Source organism: Microcebus murinus, chromosome 7 (genome assembly GCF_040939455.1).
Source record: "Microcebus murinus isolate Inina chromosome 7, M.murinus_Inina_mat1.0, whole genome shotgun sequence".
Classification (NCBI taxonomy): Eukaryota; Metazoa; Chordata; class Mammalia; order Primates; family Cheirogaleidae; genus Microcebus; species Microcebus murinus.
This window is the reverse complement of record NC_134110.1, coordinates 108,099,640-108,120,548: the sequence shown is the minus strand read 5'-3', so window position 1 is coordinate 108,120,548 and position 20,909 is coordinate 108,099,640.

Genomic DNA, 20,909 nt, shown 5'->3' with positions numbered 1-20,909 from the left:
AGGGGATGGGCATACACATCCATTAGGAATGGGGTGGGTGCGCACCCACTGGGGGATGGGCGCACTTGAAGCTCTGACCCGAGGGGGGAGGCGGGGAGAGGGCGATGTACCCGACCTTAACTTTGGTGCCCCCACAATACGCTGGAACCACATGAGAGGTAAATGAATAAGAACACAGGGGGGCACGGGCAACACATGTCACCTTAATACTTGGACTGCCATCATCTGCTTGAAGAGAGAGAGAAAAGAAAATGCACTAATAGAGATAAGAGACACTTTTTAAAAATAATGAATCCAGGCCGGGCGCTGTGGCTCACGCCTGTAATCCTAGCTCTTGGGAGGCCGAGGCGGGCGGATTGCTCAAGGTCAGGAGTTCAAAACCAGCCTGAGCAAGAGCGAGACCCCGTCTCTACTATAAATAGAAAGAAATTAATTGGCCAACTGATACATATATAAAAAAATTAGCCGGGCATGGTGGTGCATGCCTGTAGTCCCAGCTACCTGGGAGGCTGAGGCAGAAGGATCACTTGAGCCCAGGAGTTTGAGGTTGCTGTGAGCTAGGCTGACGCCACGGCACTCACTCTAGCCTGGGCAACAAAGCGAGACTCTGTCTCAAAAAAAAAAAAAAAAATAATGAATCCGAAGAGAAAAGTAAAAGGAGGCCTGTGGAGCAGGTCTGGGTGTGACTCCGGATCCCCCAACATCAGGTGCCACCACCAAAGATTCCTACGTGTAGCCCATAGAACCCCAAAAGCAACGGGACGAGTTCTGGTCACATACTCCCTCAAAATGACATCCTGGCCTTCTTCTGCAACTCCCTCCCCTCTCAGACTCTCAAGGTTTCCTCCAGCGTGTCGGTTCCCACAAAGCAGACTTTTGGTCTGAGACCTGACAGTTGTCCAGATGCCACGCATGCTGCCCCGTGGCGGCGGCGTCGCGGCTCGGGACAAGAGGAGGCCCCACGGTGCGGGCTGGGGCGCCAGGCACCGCGGCGGGCGCTGAGGGTGGGGGTGACCCCCAGCCCGGGCCTCCACGGCGCTCCCAGAAAGGGGACGGAACAAGAGGCCAAAAAAAAAAAAGAAGAAGCCTACGGCACCCGGTATTCCCAGGCCCGACCCTGCTTAGCTTCCGAGATCAGACGAGATCGGGCGCGTTCGGGGTGGTGTGGCCGTGGACGGCGGAGGGCGCCCCTGCCCCGCTCAAGAAGCCGAGCCTCTCTGCGCTTCCCCGCCGCCTCCTCCCGCCCCAGGCCCCGCGGGGGCCGGGCCTGTTGAGTTTGCCGGCCGGGTCCGGCGGGCTCCGAGGGACGGGGGGCGGGGGTGACGGGCGGGGCGGGGCGGGCAGGGAGGGGCGGGCCGGGGTGGGGGGCTGTCTCTCTACACACACAGACACACAGACACCACACACGCACCCACACACACACACTCACACTCACTCACTCACTCACTCACACTCACACAAGATGCGCCTCCACGGCTGGACCCGCCAAGGTGGAGCCCTTCCAGCCCCCCTCCTCTCCTCGCCTGGCCTCCTTCGCCTCCCCGCCCCCCACCCCCAGCGCCGCCGCCGCCGCCGCCGCCGCCGCCGCCGCCAAGGACTGCGCACGCGCGGGGCGCTCGCCCTTTGACCCCAGCCAGGGGCCGCCCTCCCCCACAACCCCTTTCAGCTGTGCCCCCCGCCCTGTGGGTGGGCGGCCGCCTATTCCCCCGGGTCAGGGCTGGGGCACAGCGCATGGGGGAGGGGAGCCAGTGTATGGGGCGTGTCTCTCTCTCGGGATGTGTCCCATGGGTGGGGTGGGGTGGCTTGGTCTGTGGGGCGCTGAAGAAATCAGTCCCCTCCATCTCCTACCTCTGGAAAACGCCCAAGCCCTTGGGGAACTGCCCGCACCGCTACCGTGGGGGCCGGGACCCTCCTCTGTGTCCTCCTGTGGCCCAGTCCAAGGGGCCTGGGCCTGGCCGGGGCTGCATTGGACCCCAACCACCCTGGCGTGTGGACTCGCCAAAAATCGGCGATTAGATATTGGATTCCAGCTTCATTGAGGTCATTTCACTAATGAGTGCACCGGAAAGAGTTTCCTAATCCATCTGTGAGGGTGGCAACTGAAAGAGAATTTTTTTTTTTTTTTTGAGACAGAGTCTCGCTTTGTTGCCTAGGCTAGAGTGAGTGCCGTGGCGTTAGCCTAGCTCACAGCAACCTCAAACTCCTGGGCTCAAGCAATCCTTCTGCCTCAGCCTCCCAAGTAGCTGGGACTACAGGCATGCGCCACCATGCCTGGCTCATTTTCCTATATATATTAGTTGGCCAATTAATTTCTTTCTATTTACAGTAGAGACCGGGTCTGGCTCTTGCTCAGGCTGGTTTTGAACTCATGACCTCGAGCAATCCGCCCGCCTCGGCCTCCCAGAGAGCTAGGATTACAGGCTTGAGCCACCGCGCCCGGCCTGAAAGAGAATTTGAAAGCTGACAGAATAGGCGAGGAAAGGCATAGGAGATTTCCACACCCAGTAAGGAAGCCTTTCCCGAAATGGAAGAAAGAAAGGAGCAAACAGAGACACCGGTAGCCCGCCCGGATCAGAGTCTGCCCCTGAGAGAAAGTACCCTGACCAGGTTCTCCCGTGGGTGGGTGGCGAGCTAGCGGCGTTCAGAAGAGCGAGGCCCGCAGTCTGTGCAGAAGACACCTGCACTCGGGTGTGTGTGGCGGCACAATTCCCAAGCAGCTCCAGATGTTAAACCAAGGAGAAGCCAGGGAGTTCCCAACGCCCCAGGTGTCCTCAGCCCACGACTGGCTGCTGTGGGAATGCGAAGCCCGGCTCCTTGTCTCAGAGCGGGACAACCAGGAGGTGTGATGTCCACCCCGGGGCTCCCAGGAGGATCAGGCTGAAGCTGGGACTTGGCCTGAAAGTGTCCCCTCGCATGGCCACCCCCTTCCCCTTCCTGCACCTCTAGTCCTGGTGCCCCTCCATCCAGGGGCCAGACCTTAAAGAGTCACCCGCAAGAGAATCCTGGTCCCAAAGGAGCCTTCTGGGGGACCCGTGCTGAGAGAGGTTGTGGGCATGGCCCGCTGGGACTCTGCCCGACCCAGGGCTGAGAGATGCAACCTCCCAGCTCTGGGTCCCTGCAGGAAGTGTTGGCAAGCACAGGGCCAGTCCTCCAAAGGCCCAGGTGCAGGGAGCCCAGGCCAAGCATCCCGTGGAAGAAGCCACATGCCGTGCCACCCCGGGAACACGACTGCAGGTCACGGCCCCCCCCTTCCTCCTCCTCTTCCTCCTCCTCCTCCTCCTCCTCCTCCTCCTGCCCCCCTCCCCCCCGACATGGTGCAGGGATCAGAGACACCTCAGACACTTGCTACCCAAAGTGCAAAGGGCATCAGTTGCTCCTCCAAACCCCCCCCCCGCCCAGCAGACCGCGTTGTCCAGCCAGCCCCCGGGCCTCCCTGGGGTGCCCAGCACAAAAGTGCAGACACCCACCGGACCCTCAATCTCAGTTTTCGGATGTTTTTGCCACTCTAAGGACCCGCAGGCCAGCTGGGCCTTCGGGCAGGACAGAGAGCCCCGGAATCCGACGTGGAGAGCTGGGTGTACGTCCCCATGAGGAGGCGGTCCCCACCTCCGCGGCTCTCCCCTTGCGGGGCCTCAGAGAAGACACCAGGCTGGGCCCCCGCGGCACAGCGGGAGCACGTCCCCCGCAGGCCGCTTAGCGAGGGCGGCAGGCGGACGGTTGGGTTGCGCCAGACGCTGCGGCCGCCCTGCTACCGGGTTCCTGGGAGGGCGTCCTGGAACCAGCGTCCACACCAAGCCCTTGGAAGGCCCAGGCGACGGAGGAGCCCCGTCAGGCAGGGGCCGAGGACGGTGACAGGTGACAGGCCGGGCGGGAAGGAGTCAGTCAGGCAGGGGCCGAGGAGGAGACGGGCTGGGTAAGGGTTAGGGTTAGAGTCAGGGCACAAGTCACAATCGCAAAGACCTGGAAGCGACCCGAGTGCCCATCGACCCACGAGTGCGTAAATAAAATGTGGCGCGTGGACACCACGGAGTGCTATTCGGCTGTGAGGAACAGCGGTGAGAGGGCACCTCTCGTGGTTCTCCTGGCCAGAGCTGGAACCCGTTCCAGTAAGCCAAGTATCCCAAGAATGGACACACGAGCACCACGTGCTCGCGCTCACCAGCAAATTGGTACGAACCGATGGACACCTAAGTGGACACAGAGGAATCACCTTCATCGGGTGGGTGTCGGGTGGGCGTGGGGAGGGGATGGGCATACACATCCATTAGGAATGGGGTGGGTGCGCACCCACTGGGGGATGGGCGCACTTGAAGCTCTGACCCGAGGGGGGAGGCGGGGAGAGGGCGATGTACCCGACCTTAACTTTGGTGCCCCCACAATACGCTGGAACCACATGAGAGGTAAATGAATAAGAACACAGGGGGGCACGGGCAACACATGTCACCTTAATACTTGGACTGCCATCATCTGCTTGAAGAGAGAGAGAAAAGAAAATGCACTAATAGAGATAAGAGACACTTTTTAAAAATAATGAATCCAGGCCGGGCGCTGTGGCTCACGCCTGTAATCCTAGCTCTTGGGAGGCCGAGGCGGGCGGATTGCTCAAGGTCAGGAGTTCAAAACCAGCCTGAGCAAGAGCGAGACCCCGTCTCTACTATAAATAGAAAGAAATTAATTGGCCAACTGATACATATATAAAAAAATTAGCCGGGCATGGTGGTGCATGCCTGTAGTCCCAGCTACCTGGGAGGCTGAGGCAGAAGGATCACTTGAGCCCAGGAGTTTGAGGTTGCTGTGAGCTAGGCTGACGCCACGGCACTCACTCTAGCCTGGGCAACAAAGCGAGACTCTGTCTCAAAAAAAAAAAAAAAATAATGAATCCGAAGAGAAAAGTAAAAGGAGGCCTGTGGAGCAGGTCTGGGTGTGACTCCGGATCCCCCAACATCAGGTGCCACCACCAAAGATTCCTACGTGTAGCCCATAGAACCCCAAAAGCAACGGGACGAGTTCTGGTCACATACTCCCTCAAAATGACATCCTGGCCTTCTTCTGCAACTCCCTCCCCTCTCAGACTCTCAAGGTTTCCTCCAGCGTGTCGGTTCCCACAAAGCAGACTTTTGGTCTGAGACCTGACAGTTGTCCAGATGCCACGCATGCTGCCCCGTGGCGGCGGCGTCGCGGCTCGGGACAAGAGGAGGCCCCACGGTGCGGGCTGGGGCGCCAGGCACCGCGGCGGGCGCTGAGGGTGGGGGTGACCCCCAGCCCGGGCCTCCGCGGCGCTCCCAGAAAGGGGACGGAACAAGAGGCCAAAAAAAAAAAAGAAGAAGCCTACGGCACCCGGTATTCCCAGGCCCGACCCTGCTTAGCTTCCGAGATCAGACGAGATCGGGCGCGTTCGGGGTGGTGTGGCCGTGGACGGCGGAGGGCGCCCCTGCCCCGCTCAAGAAGCCGAGCCTCTCTGCGCTTCCCCGCCGCCTCCTCCCGCCCCAGGCCCCGCGGGGGCCGGGCCTGTTGAGTTTGCCGGCCGGGTCCGGCGGGCTCCGAGGGACGGGGGGCGGGGGTGACGGGCGGGGCGGGGCGGGCAGGGAGGGGCGGGCCGGGGTGGGGGGCTGTCTCTCTACACACACAGACACACAGACACACAGACACCACACACGCACCCACACACACACACTCACACTCACTCACTCACTCACTCACACTCACACAAGATGCGCCTCCACGGCTGGACCCGCCAAGGTGGAGCCCTTCCAGCCCCCCTCCTCTCCTCGCCTGGCCTCCTTCGCCTCCCCGCCCCCCACCCCCAGCGCCGCCGCCGCCGCCGCCGCCGCCGCCGCCGCCAAGGACTGCGCACGCGCGGGGCGCTCGCCCTTTGACCCCAGCCAGGGGCCGCCCTCCCCCACAACCCCTTTCAGCTGTGCCCCCCGCCCTGTGGGTGGGCGGCCGCCTATTCCCCCGGGTCAGGGCTGGGGCACAGCGCATGGGGGAGGGGAGCCAGTGTATGGGGCGTGTCTCTCTCTCGGGATGTGTCCCATGGGTGGGGTGGGGTGGCTTGGTCTGTGGGGCGCTGAAGAAATCAGTCCCCTCCATCTCCTACCTCTGGAAAACGCCCAAGCCCTTGGGGAACTGCCCGCACCGCTACCGTGGGGGCCGGGACCCTCCTCTGTGTCCTCCTGTGGCCCAGTCCAAGGGGCCTGGGCCTGGCCGGGGCTGCATTGGACCCCAACCACCCTGGCGTGTGGACTCGCCAAAAATCGGCGATTAGATATTGGATTCCAGCTTCATTGAGGTCATTTCACTAATGAGTGCACCGGAAAGAGTTTCCTAATCCATCTGTGAGGGTGGCAACTGAAAGAGAATTTTTTTTTTTTTTTTGAGACAGAGTCTCGCTTTGTTGCCTAGGCTAGAGTGAGTGCCGTGGCGTTAGCCTAGCTCACAGCAACCTCAAACTCCTGGGCTCAAGCAATCCTTCTGCCTCAGCCTCCCAAGTAGCTGGGACTACAGGCATGCGCCACCATGCCTGGCTCATTTTCCTATATATATTAGTTGGCCAATTAATTTCTTTCTATTTACAGTAGAGACCGGGTCTGGCTCTTGCTCAGGCTGGTTTTGAACTCATGACCTCGAGCAATCCGCCCGCCTCGGCCTCCCAGAGAGCTAGGATTACAGGCTTGAGCCACCGCGCCCGGCCTGAAAGAGAATTTGAAAGCTGACAGAATAGGCGAGGAAAGGCATAGGAGATTTCCACACCCAGTAAGGAAGCCTTTCCCGAAATGGAAGAAAGAAAGGAGCAAACAGAGACACCGGTAGCCCGCCCGGATCAGAGTCTGCCCCTGAGAGAAAGTACCCTGACCAGGTTCTCCCGTGGGTGGGTGGCGAGCTAGCGGCGTTCAGAAGAGCGAGGCCCGCAGTCTGTGCAGAAGACACCTGCACTCGGGTGTGTGTGGCGGCACAATTCCCAAGCAGCTCCAGATGTTAAACCAAGGAGAAGCCAGGGAGTTCCCAACGCCCCAGGTGTCCTCAGCCCACGACTGGCTGCTGTGGGAATGCGAAGCCCGGCTCCTTGTCTCAGAGCGGGACAACCAGGAGGTGTGATGTCCACCCCGGGGCTCCCAGGAGGATCAGGCTGAAGCTGGGACTTGGCCTGAAAGTGTCCCCTCGCATGGCCACCCCCTTCCCCTTCCTGCACCTCTAGTCCTGGTGCCCCTCCATCCAGGGGCCAGACCTTAAAGAGTCACCCGCAAGAGAATCCTGGTCCCAAAGGAGCCTTCTGGGGGACCCGTGCTGAGAGAGGTTGTGGGCATGGCCCGCTGGGACTCTGCCCGACCCAGGGCTGAGAGATGCAACCTCCCAGCTCTGGGTCCCTGCAGGAAGTGTTGGCAAGCACAGGGCCAGTCCTCCAAAGGCCCAGGTGCAGGGAGCCCAGGCCAAGCATCCCGTGGAAGAAGCCACATGCCGTGCCACCCCGGGAACACGACTGCAGGTCACGGCCCCCCCCTTCCTCCTCCTCTTCCTCCTCCTCCTCCTCCTCCTCCTCCTCCTGCCCCCCTCCCCCCCGACATGGTGCAGGGATCAGAGACACCTCAGACACTTGCTACCCAAAGTGCAAAGGGCATCAGTTGCTCCTCCAAACCCCCCCCCCCGCCCAGCAGACCGCGTTGTCCAGCCAGCCCCCGGGCCTCCCTGGGGTGCCCAGCACAAAAGTGCAGACACCCACCGGACCCTCAATCTCAGTTTTCGGATGTTTTTGCCACTCTAAGGACCCGCAGGCCAGCTGGGCCTTCGGGCAGGACAGAGAGCCCCGGAATCCGACGTGGAGAGCTGGGTGTACGTCCCCATGAGGAGGCGGTCCCCACCTCCGCGGCTCTCCCCTTGCGGGGCCTCAGAGAAGACACCAGGCTGGGCCCCCGCGGCACAGCGGGAGCACGTCCCCCGCAGGCCGCTTAGCGAGGGCGGCAGGCGGACGGTTGGGTTGCGCCAGACGCTGCGGCCGCCCTGCTACCGGGTTCCTGGGAGGGCGTCCTGGAACCAGCGTCCACACCAAGCCCTTGGAAGGCCCAGGCGACGGAGGAGCCCCGTCAGGCAGGGGCCGAGGACGGTGACAGGTGACAGGCCGGGCGGGAAGGAGTCAGTCAGGCAGGGGCCGAGGAGGAGACGGGCTGGGTAAGGGTTAGGGTTAGAGTCAGGGCACAAGTCACAATCGCAAAGACCTGGAAGCGACCCGAGTGCCCATCGACCCACGAGTGCGTAAATAAAATGTGGCGCGTGGACACCACGGAGTGCTATTCGGCTGTGAGGAACAGCGGTGAGAGGGCACCTCTCGTGGTTCTCCTGGCCAGAGCTGGAACCCGTTCCAGTAAGCCAAGTATCCCAAGAATGGACACACGAGCACCACGTGCTCGCGCTCACCAGCAAATTGGTACGAACCGATGGACACCTAAGTGGACACAGAGGAATCACCTTCATCGGGTGGGTGTCGGGTGGGCGTGGGGAGGGGATGGGCATACACATCCATTAGGAATGGGGTGGGTGCGCACCCACTGGGGGATGGGCGCACTTGAAGCTCTGACCCGAGGGGGGAGGCGGGGAGAGGGCGATGTACCCGACCTTAACTTTGGTGCCCCCACAATACGCTGGAACCACATGAGAGGTAAATGAATAAGAACACAGGGGGGCACGGGCAACACATGTCACCTTAATACTTGGACTGCCATCATCTGCTTGAAGAGAGAGAGAAAAGAAAATGCACTAATAGAGATAAGAGACACTTTTTAAAAATAATGAATCCAGGCCGGGCGCTGTGGCTCACGCCTGTAATCCTAGCTCTTGGGAGGCCGAGGCGGGCGGATTGCTCAAGGTCAGGAGTTCAAAACCAGCCTGAGCAAGAGCGAGACCCCGTCTCTACTATAAATAGAAAGAAATTAATTGGCCAACTGATACATATATAAAAAAATTAGCCGGGCATGGTGGTGCATGCCTGTAGTCCCAGCTACCTGGGAGGCTGAGGCAGAAGGATCACTTGAGCCCAGGAGTTTGAGGTTGCTGTGAGCTAGGCTGACGCCACGGCACTCACTCTAGCCTGGGCAACAAAGCGAGACTCTGTCTCAAAAAAAAAAAAAAAATAATGAATCCGAAGAGAAAAGTAAAAGGAGGCCTGTGGAGCAGGTCTGGGTGTGACTCCGGATCCCCCAACATCAGGTGCCACCACCAAAGATTCCTACGTGTAGCCCATAGAACCCCAAAAGCAACGGGACGAGTTCTGGTCACATACTCCCTCAAAATGACATCCTGGCCTTCTTCTGCAACTCCCTCCCCTCTCAGACTCTCAAGGTTTCCTCCAGCGTGTCGGTTCCCACAAAGCAGACTTTTGGTCTGAGACCTGACAGTTGTCCAGATGCCACGCATGCTGCCCCGTGGCGGCGGCGTCGCGGCTCGGGACAAGAGGAGGCCCCACGGTGCGGGCTGGGGCGCCAGGCACCGCGGCGGGCGCTGAGGGTGGGGGTGACCCCCAGCCCGGGCCTCCGCGGCGCTCCCAGAAAGGGGACGGAACAAGAGGCCAAAAAAAAAAAAGAAGAAGCCTACGGCACCCGGTATTCCCAGGCCCGACCCTGCTTAGCTTCCGAGATCAGACGAGATCGGGCGCGTTCGGGGTGGTGTGGCCGTGGACGGCGGAGGGCGCCCCTGCCCCGCTCAAGAAGCCGAGCCTCTCTGCGCTTCCCCGCCGCCTCCTCCCGCCCCAGGCCCCGCGGGGGCCGGGCCTGTTGAGTTTGCCGGCCGGGTCCGGCGGGCTCCGAGGGACGGGGGGCGGGGGTGACGGGCGGGGCGGGGCGGGCAGGGAGGGGCGGGCCGGGGTGGGGGGCTGTCTCTCTACACACACAGACACACAGACACACAGACACCACACACGCACCCACACACACACACTCACACTCACTCACTCACTCACTCACACTCACACAAGATGCGCCTCCACGGCTGGACCCGCCAAGGTGGAGCCCTTCCAGCCCCCCTCCTCTCCTCGCCTGGCCTCCTTCGCCTCCCCGCCCCCCACCCCCAGCGCCGCCGCCGCCGCCGCCGCCGCCGCCGCCGCCAAGGACTGCGCACGCGCGGGGCGCTCGCCCTTTGACCCCAGCCAGGGGCCGCCCTCCCCCACAACCCCTTTCAGCTGTGCCCCCCGCCCTGTGGGTGGGCGGCCGCCTATTCCCCCGGGTCAGGGCTGGGGCACAGCGCATGGGGGAGGGGAGCCAGTGTATGGGGCGTGTCTCTCTCTCGGGATGTGTCCCATGGGTGGGGTGGGGTGGCTTGGTCTGTGGGGCGCTGAAGAAATCAGTCCCCTCCATCTCCTACCTCTGGAAAACGCCCAAGCCCTTGGGGAACTGCCCGCACCGCTACCGTGGGGGCCGGGACCCTCCTCTGTGTCCTCCTGTGGCCCAGTCCAAGGGGCCTGGGCCTGGCCGGGGCTGCATTGGACCCCAACCACCCTGGCGTGTGGACTCGCCAAAAATCGGCGATTAGATATTGGATTCCAGCTTCATTGAGGTCATTTCACTAATGAGTGCACCGGAAAGAGTTTCCTAATCCATCTGTGAGGGTGGCAACTGAAAGAGAATTTTTTTTTTTTTTTTTTTTTTGAGACAGAGTCTCGCTTTGTTGCCTAGGCTAGAGTGAGTGCCGTGGCGTTAGCCTAGCTCACAGCAACCTCAAACTCCTGGGCTCAAGCAATCCTTCTGCCTCAGCCTCCCAAGTAGCTGGGACTACAGGCATGCGCCACCATGCCTGGCTCATTTTCCTATATATATTAGTTGGCCAATTAATTTCTTTCTATTTACAGTAGAGACCGGGTCTGGCTCTTGCTCAGGCTGGTTTTGAACTCATGACCTCGAGCAATCCGCCCGCCTCGGCCTCCCAGAGAGCTAGGATTACAGGCTTGAGCCACCGCGCCCGGCCTGAAAGAGAATTTGAAAGCTGACAGAATAGGCGAGGAAAGGCATAGGAGATTTCCACACCCAGTAAGGAAGCCTTTCCCGAAATGGAAGAAAGAAAGGAGCAAACAGAGACACCGGTAGCCCGCCCGGATCAGAGTCTGCCCCTGAGAGAAAGTACCCTGACCAGGTTCTCCCGTGGGTGGGTGGCGAGCTAGCGGCGTTCAGAAGAGCGAGGCCCGCAGTCTGTGCAGAAGACACCTGCACTCGGGTGTGTGTGGCGGCACAATTCCCAAGCAGCTCCAGATGTTAAACCAAGGAGAAGCCAGGGAGTTCCCAACGCCCCAGGTGTCCTCAGCCCACGACTGGCTGCTGTGGGAATGCGAAGCCCGGCTCCTTGTCTCAGAGCGGGACAACCAGGAGGTGTGATGTCCACCCCGGGGCTCCCAGGAGGATCAGGCTGAAGCTGGGACTTGGCCTGAAAGTGTCCCCTCGCATGGCCACCCCCTTCCCCTTCCTGCACCTCTAGTCCTGGTGCCCCTCCATCCAGGGGCCAGACCTTAAAGAGTCACCCGCAAGAGAATCCTGGTCCCAAAGGAGCCTTCTGGGGGACCCGTGCTGAGAGAGGTTGTGGGCCTGGCCCGCTGGGACTCTGCCCGACCCAGGGCTGAGAGATGCAACCTCCCAGCTCTGGGTCCCTGCAGGAAGTGTTGGCAAGCACAGGGCCAGTCCTCCAAAGGCCCAGGTGCAGGGAGCCCAGGCCAAGCATCCCGTGGAAGAAGCCACATGCCGTGCCACCCCGGGAACACGACTGCAGGTCACGGCCCCCCCCTTCCTCCTCCTCTTCCTCCTCCTCCTCCTCCTCCTCCTCCTCCTGCCCCCCTCCCCCCCGACATGGTGCAGGGATCAGAGACACCTCAGACACTTGCTACCCAAAGTGCAAAGGGCATCAGTTGCTCCTCCAAACCCCCCCCCGCCCAGCAGACCGCGTTGTCCAGCCAGCCCCCGGGCCTCCCTGGGGTGCCCAGCACAAAAGTGCAGACACCCACCGGACCCTCAATCTCAGTTTTCGGATGTTTTTGCCACTCTAAGGACCCGCAGGCCAGCTGGGCCTTCGGGCAGGACAGAGAGCCCCGGAATCCGACGTGGAGAGCTGGGTGTACGTCCCCATGAGGAGGCGGTCCCCACCTCCGCGGCTCTCCCCTTGCGGGGCCTCAGAGAAGACACCAGGCTGGGCCCCCGCGGCACAGCGGGAGCACGTCCCCCGCAGGCCGCTTAGCGAGGGCGGCAGGCGGACGGTTGGGTTGCGCCAGACGCTGCGGCCGCCCTGCTACCGGGTTCCTGGGAGGGCGTCCTGGAACCAGCGTCCACACCAAGCCCTTGGAAGGCCCAGGCGACGGAGGAGCCCCGTCAGGCAGGGGCCGAGGACGGTGACAGGTGACAGGCCGGGCGGGAAGGAGTCAGTCAGGCAGGGGCCGAGGAGGAGACGGGCTGGGTAAGGGTTAGGGTTAGAGTCAGGGCACAAGTCACAATCGCAAAGACCTGGAAGCGACCCGAGTGCCCATCGACCCACGAGTGCGTAAATAAAATGTGGCGCGTGGACACCACGGAGTGCTATTCGGCTGTGAGGAACAGCGGTGAGAGGGCACCTCTCGTGGTTCTCCTGGCCAGAGCTGGAACCCGTTCCAGTAAGCCAAGTATCCCAAGAATGGACACACGAGCACCACGTGCTCGCGCTCACCAGCAAATTGGTACGAACCGATGGACACCTAAGTGGACACAGAGGAATCACCTTCATCGGGTGGGTGTCGGGTGGGCGTGGGGAGGGGATGGGCATACACATCCATTAGGAATGGGGTGGGTGCGCACCCACTGGGGGATGGGCGCACTTGAAGCTCTGACCCGAGGGGGGAGGCGGGGAGAGGGCGATGTACCCGACCTTAACTTTGGTGCCCCCACAATACGCTGGAACCACATGAGAGGTAAATGAATAAGAACACAGGGGGGCACGGGCAACACATGTCACCTTAATACTTGGACTGCCATCATCTGCTTGAAGAGAGAGAGAAAAGAAAATGCACTAATAGAGATAAGAGACACTTTTTAAAAATAATGAATCCAGGCCGGGCGCTGTGGCTCACGCCTGTAATCCTAGCTCTTGGGAGGCCGAGGCGGGCGGATTGCTCAAGGTCAGGAGTTCAAAACCAGCCTGAGCAAGAGCGAGACCCCGTCTCTACTATAAATAGAAAGAAATTAATTGGCCAACTGATACATATATAAAAAAATTAGCCGGGCATGGTGGTGCATGCCTGTAGTCCCAGCTACCTGGGAGGCTGAGGCAGAAGGATCACTTGAGCCCAGGAGTTTGAGGTTGCTGTGAGCTAGGCTGACGCCACGGCACTCACTCTAGCCTGGGCAACAAAGCGAGACTCTGTCTCAAAAAAAAAAAAAAAATAATGAATCCGAAGAGAAAAGTAAAAGGAGGCCTGTGGAGCAGGTCTGGGTGTGACTCCGGATCCCCCAACATCAGGTGCCACCACCAAAGATTCCTACGTGTAGCCCATAGAACCCCAAAAGCAACGGGACGAGTTCTGGTCACATACTCCCTCAAAATGACATCCTGGCCTTCTTCTGCAACTCCCTCCCCTCTCAGACTCTCAAGGTTTCCTCCAGCGTGTCGGTTCCCACAAAGCAGACTTTTGGTCTGAGACCTGACAGTTGTCCAGATGCCACGCATGCTGCCCCGTGGCGGCGGCGTCGCGGCTCGGGACAAGAGGAGGCCCCACGGTGCGGGCTGGGGCGCCAGGCACCGCGGCGGGCGCTGAGGGTGGGGGTGACCCCCAGCCCGGGCCTCCGCGGCGCTCCCAGAAAGGGGACGGAACAAGAGGCCAAAAAAAAAAAAGAAGAAGCCTACGGCACCCGGTATTCCCAGGCCCGACCCTGCTTAGCTTCCGAGATCAGACGAGATCGGGCGCGTTCGGGGTGGTGTGGCCGTGGACGGCGGAGGGCGCCCCTGCCCCGCTCAAGAAGCCGAGCCTCTCTGCGCTTCCCCGCCGCCTCCTCCCGCCCCAGGCCCCGCGGGGGCCGGGCCTGTTGAGTTTGCCGGCCGGGTCCGGCGGGCTCCGAGGGACGGGGGGCGGGGGTGACGGGCGGGGCGGGGCGGGCAGGGAGGGGCGGGCCGGGGTGGGGGGCTGTCTCTCTACACACACAGACACACAGACACACAGACACCACACACGCACCCACACACACACACTCACACTCACTCACTCACTCACTCACACTCACACAAGATGCGCCTCCACGGCTGGACCCGCCAAGGTGGAGCCCTTCCAGCCCCCCTCCTCTCCTCGCCTGGCCTCCTTCGCCTCCCCGCCCCCCACCCCCAGCGCCGCCGCCGCCGCCGCCGCCGCCGCCGCCGCCAAGGACTGCGCACGCGCGGGGCGCTCGCCCTTTGACCCCAGCCAGGGGCCGCCCTCCCCCACAACCCCTTTCAGCTGTGCCCCCCGCCCTGTGGGTGGGCGGCCGCCTATTCCCCCGGGTCAGGGCTGGGGCACAGCGCATGGGGGAGGGGAGCCAGTGTATGGGGCGTGTCTCTCTCTCGGGATGTGTCCCATGGGTGGGGTGGGGTGGCTTGGTCTGTGGGGCGCTGAAGAAATCAGTCCCCTCCATCTCCTACCTCTGGAAAACGCCCAAGCCCTTGGGGAACTGCCCGCACCGCTACCGTGGGGGCCGGGACCCTCCTCTGTGTCCTCCTGTGGCCCAGTCCAAGGGGCCTGGGCCTGGCCGGGGCTGCATTGGACCCCAACCACCCTGGCGTGTGGACTCGCCAAAAATCGGCGATTAGATATTGGATTCCAGCTTCATTGAGGTCATTTCACTAATGAGTGCACCGGAAAGAGTTTCCTAATCCATCTGTGAGGGTGGCAACTGAAAGAGAATTTTTTTTTTTTTTTTTTTTTTGAGACAGAGTCTCGCTTTGTTGCCTAGGCTAGAGTGAGTGCCGTGGCGTTAGCCTAGCTCACAGCAACCTCAAACTCCTGGGCTCAAGCAATCCTTCTGCCTCAGCCTCCCAAGTAGCTGGGACTACAGGCATGCGCCACCATGCCTGGCTCATTTTCCTATATATATTAGTTGGCCAATTAATTTCTTTCTATTTACAGTAGAGACCGGGTCTGGCTCTTGCTCAGGCTGGTTTTGAACTCATGACCTCGAGCAATCCGCCCGCCTCGGCCTCCCAGAGAGCTAGGATTACAGGCTTGAGCCACCGCGCCCGGCCTGAAAGAGAATTTGAAAGCTGACAGAATAGGCGAGGAAAGGCATAGGAGATTTCCACACCCAGTAAGGAAGCCTTTCCCGAAATGGAAGAAAGAAAGGAGCAAACAGAGACACCGGTAGCCCGCCCGGATCAGAGTCTGCCCCTGAGAGAAAGTACCCTGACCAGGTTCTCCCGTGGGTGGGTGGCGAGCTAGCGGCGTTCAGAAGAGCGAGGCCCGCAGTCTGTGCAGAAGACACCTGCACTCGGGTGTGTGTGGCGGCACAATTCCCAAGCAGCTCCAGATGTTAAACCAAGGAGAAGCCAGGGAGTTCCCAACGCCCCAGGTGTCCTCAGCCCACGACTGGCTGCTGTGGGAATGCGAAGCCCGGCTCCTTGTCTCAGAGCGGGACAACCAGGAGGTGTGATGTCCACCCCGGGGCTCCCAGGAGGATCAGGCTGAAGCTGGGACTTGGCCTGAAAGTGTCCCCTCGCATGGCCACCCCCTTCCCCTTCCTGCACCTCTAGTCCTGGTGCCCCTCCATCCAGGGGCCAGACCTTAAAGAGTCACCCGCAAGAGAATCCTGGTCCCAAAGGAGCCTTCTGGGGGACCCGTGCTGAGAGAGGTTGTGGGCCTGGCCCGCTGGGACTCTGCCCGACCCAGGGCTGAGAGATGCAACCTCCCAGCTCTGGGTCCCTGCAGGAAGTGTTGGCAAGCACAGGGCCAGTCCTCCAAAGGCCCAGGTGCAGGGAGCCCAGGCCAAGCATCCCGTGGAAGAAGCCACATGCCGTGCCACCCCGGGAACACGACTGCAGGTCACGGCCCCCCCCTTCCTCCTCCTCTTCCTCCTCCTCCTCCTCCTCCTCCTCCTCCTGCCCCCCTCCCCCCCGACATGGTGCAGGGATCAGAGACACCTCAGACACTTGCTACCCAAAGTGCAAAGGGCATCAGTTGCTCCTCCAAACCCCCCCCCGCCCAGCAGACCGCGTTGTCCAGCCAGCCCCCGGGCCTCCCTGGGGTGCCCAGCACAAAAGTGCAGACACCCACCGGACCCTCAATCTCAGTTTTCGGATGTTTTTGCCACTCTAAGGACCCGCAGGCCAGCTGGGCCTTCGGGCAGGACAGAGAGCCCCGGAATCCGACGTGGAGAGCTGGGTGTACGTCCCCATGAGGAGGCGGTCCCCACCTCCGCGGCTCTCCCCTTGCGGGGCCTCAGAGAAGACACCAGGCTGGGCCCCCGCGGCACAGCGGGAGCACGTCCCCCGCAGGCCGCTTAGCGAGGGCGGCAGGCGGACGGTTGGGTTGCGCCAGACGCTGCGGCCGCCCTGCTACCGGGTTCCTGGGAGGGCGTCCTGGAACCAGCGTCCACACCAAGCCCTTGGAAGGCCCAGGCGACGGAGGAGCCCCGTCAGGCAGGGGCCGAGGACGGTGACAGGTGACAGGCCGGGCGGGAAGGAGTCAGTCAGGCAGGGGCCGAGGAGGAGACGGGCTGGGTAAGGGTTAGGGTTAGAGTCAGGGCACAAGTCACAATCGCAAAGACCTGGAAGCGACCCGAGTGCCCATCGACCCACGAGTGCGTAAATAAAATGTGGCGCGTGGACACCACGGAGTGCTATTCGGCTGTGAGGAACAGCGGTGAGAGGGCACCTCTCGTGGTTCTCCTGGCCAGAGCTGGAACCCGTTCCAGTAAGCCAAGTATCCCAAGAATGGACACACGAGCACCACGTGCTCGCGCTCACCAGCAAATTGGTACGAACCGATGGACACCTAAGTGGACACAGAGGAATCACCTTCATCGGGTGGGTGTCGGGTGGGCGTGGGGAGGGGATGGGCATACACATCCATTAGGAATGGGGTGGGTGCGCACCCACTGGGGGATGGGCGCACTTGAAGCTCTGACCCGAGGGGGGAGGCGGGGAGAGGGCGATGTACCCGACCTTAACTTTGGTGCCCCCACAATACGCTGGAACCACATGAGAGGTAAATGAATAAGAACACAGGGGGGCACGGGCAACACATGTCACCTTAATACTTGGACTGCCATCATCTGCTTGAAGAGAGAGAGAAAAGAAAATGCACTAATAGAGATAAGAGACACTTTTTAAAAATAATGAATCCAGGCCGGGCGCTGTGGCTCACGCCTGTAATCCTAGCTCTTGGGAGGCCGAGGCGGGCGGATTGCTCAAGGTCAGGAGTTCAAAACCAGCCTGAGCAAGAGCGAGACCCCGTCTCTACTATAAATAGAAAGAAATTAATTGGCCAACTGATACATATATAAAAAAATTAGCCGGGCATGGTGGTGCATGCCTGTAGTCCCAGCTACCTGGGAGGCTGAGGCAGAAGGATCACTTGAGCCCAGGAGTTTGAGGTTGCTGTGAGCTAGGCTGACGCCACGGCACTCACTCTAGCCTGGGCAACAAAGCGAGACTCTGTCTCAAAAAAAAAAAAAAAATAATGAATCCGAAGAGAAAAGTAAAAGGAGGCCTGTGGAGCAGGTCTGGGTGTGACTCCGGATCCCCCAACATCAGGTGCCACCACCAAAGATTCCTACGTGTAGCCCATAGAACCCCAAAAGCAACGGGACGAGTTCTGGTCACATACTCCCTCAAAATGACATCCTGGCCTTCTTCTGCAACTCCCTCCCCTCTCAGACTCTCAAGGTTTCCTCCAGCGTGTCGGTTCCCACAAAGCAGACTTTTGGTCTGAGACCTGACAGTTGTCCAGATGCCACGCATGCTGCCCCGTGGCGGCGGCGTCGCGGCTCGGGACAAGAGGAGGCCCCACGGTGCGGGCTGGGGCGCCAGGCACCGCGGCGGGCGCTGAGGGTGGGGGTGACCCCCAGCCCGGGCCTCCGCGGCGCTCCCAGAAAGGGGACGGAACAAGAGGCCAAAAAAAAAAAAGAAGAAGCCTACGGCACCCGGTATTCCCAGGCCCGACCCTGCTTAGCTTCCGAGATCAGACGAGATCGGGCGCGTTCGGGGTGGTGTGGCCGTGGACGGCGGAGGGCGCCCCTGCCCCGCTCAAGAAGCCGAGCCTCTCTGCGCTTCCCCGCCGCCTCCTCCCGCCCCAGGCCCCGCGGGGGCCGGGCCTGTTGAGTTTGCCGGCCGGGTCCGGCGGGCTCCGAGGGACGGGGGGCGGGGGTGACGGGCGGGGCGGGGCGGGCAGGGAGGGGCGGGCCGGGGTGGGGGGCTGTCTCTCTACACACACAGACACACAGACACACAGACACCACACACGCACCCACACACACACACTCACACTCACTCACTCACTCACTCACACTCACACAAGATGCGCCTCCACGGCTGGACCCGCCAAGGTGGAGCCCTTCCAGCCCCCCTCCTCTCCTCGCCTGGCCTCCTTCGCCTCCCCGCCCCCCACCCCCAGCGCCGCCGCCGCCGCCGCCGCCGCCGCCGCCGCCAAGGACTGCGCACGCGCGGGGCGCTCGCCCTTTGACCCCAGCCAGGGGCCGCCCTCCCCCACAACCCCTTTCAGCTGTGCCCCCCGCCCTGTGGGTGGGCGGCCGCCTATTCCCCCGGGTCAGGGCTGGGGCACAGCGCATGGGGGAGGGGAGCCAGTGTATGGGGCGTGTCTCTCTCTCGGGATGTGTCCCATGGGTGGGGTGGGGTGGCTTGGTCTGTGGGGCGCTGAAGAAATCAGTCCCCTCCATCTCCTACCTCTGGAAAACGCCCAAGCCCTTGGGGAACTGCCCGCACCGCTACCGTGGGGGCCGGGACCCTCCTCTGTGTCCTCCTGTGGCCCAGTCCAAGGGGCCTGGGCCTGGCCGGGGCTGCATTGGACCCCAACCACCCTGGCGTGTGGACTCGCCAAAAATCGGCGATTAGATATTGGATTCCAGCTTCATTGAGGTCATTTCACTAATGAGTGCACCGGAAAGAGTTTCCTAATCCATCTGTGAGGGTGGCAACTGAAAGAGAATTTTTTTTTTTTTTTTTTTTTTTGAGACAGAGTCTCGCTTTGTTGCCTAGGCTAGAGTGAGTGCCGTGGCGTTAGCCTAGCTCACAGCAACCTCAAACTCCTGGGCTCAAGCAATCCTTCTGCCTCAGCCTCCCAAGTAGCTGGGACTACAGGCATGCGCCACCATGCCTGGCTCATTTTCCTATATATATTAGTTGGCCAATTAATTTCTTTCTATTTACAGTAGAGACCGGGTCTGGCTCTTGCTCAGGCTGGTTTTGAACTCATGACCTCGAGCAATCCGCCCGCCTCGGCCTCCCAGAGAGCTAGGATTACAGGCTTGAGCCACCGCGCCCGGCCTGAAAGAGAATTTGAAAGCTGACAGAATAGGCGAGGAAAGGCATAGGAGATTTCCACACCCAGTAAGGAAGCCTTTCCCGAAATGGAAGAAAGAAAGGAGCAAACAGAGACACCGGTAGCCCGCCCGGATCAGAGTCTGCCCCTGAGAGAAAGTACCCTGACCAGGTTCTCCCGTGGGTGGGTGGCGAGCTAGCGGCGTTCAGAAGAGCGAGGCCCGCAGTCTGTGCAGAAGACACCTGCACTCGGGTGTGTGTGGCGGCACAATTCCCAAGCAGCTCCAGATGTTAAACCAAGGAGAAGCCAGGGAGTTCCCAACGCCCCAGGTGTCCTCAGCCCACGACTGGCTGCTGTGGGAATGCGAAGCCCGGCTCCTTGTCTCAGAGCGGGACAACCAGGAGGTGTGATGTCCACCCCGGGGCTCCCAGGAGGATCAGGCTGAAGCTGGGACTTGGCCTGAAAGTGTCCCCTCGCATGGCCACCCCCTTCCCCTTCCTGCACCTCTAGTCCTGGTGCCCCTCCATCCAGGGGCCAGACCTTAAAGAGTCACCCGCAAGAGAATCCTGGTCCCAAAGGAGCCTTCTGGGGGACCCGTGCTGAGAGAGGTTGTGGGCCTGGCCCGCTGGGACTCTGCCCGACCCAGGGCTGAGAGATGCAACCTCCCAGCTCTGGGTCCCTGCAGGAAGTGTTGGCAAGCACAGGGCCAGTCCTCCAAAGGCCCAGGTGCAGGGAGCCCAGGCCAAGCATCCCGTGGAAGAAGCCACATGCCGTGCCACCCCGGGAACACGACTGCAGGTCACGGCCCCCCCCTTCCTCCTCCTCTTCCTCCTCCTCCTCCTCCTCCTCCTCCTCCTGCCCCCCTCCCCCCCGACATGGTGCAGGGATCAGAGACACCTCAGACACTTGCTACCCAAAGTGCAAAGGGCATCAGTTGCTCCTCCAAACCCCCCCCCGCCCAGCAGACCGCGTTGTCCAGCCAGCCCCCGGGCCTCCCTGGGGTGCCCAGCACAAAAGTGCAGACACCCACCGGACCCTCAATCTCAGTTTTCGGATGTTTTTGCCACTCTAAGGACCCGCAGGCCAGCTGGGCCTTCGGGCAGGACAGAGAGCCCCGGAATCCGACGTGGAGAGCTGGGTGTACGTCCCCATGAGGAGGCGGTCCCCACCTCCGCGGCTCTCCCCTTGCGGGGCCTCAGAGAAGACACCAGGCTGGGCCCCCGCGGCACAGCGGGAGCACGTCCCCCGCAGGCCGCTTAGCGAGGGCGGCAGGCGGACGGTTGGGTTGCGCCAGACGCTGCGGCCGCCCTGCTACCGGGTTCCTGGGAGGGCGTCCTGGAACCAGCGTCCACACCAAGCCCTTGGAAGGCCCAGGCGACGGAGGAGCCCCGTCAGGCAGGGGCCGAGGACGGTGACAGGTGACAGGCCGGGCGGGAAGGAGTCAGTCAGGCAGGGGCCG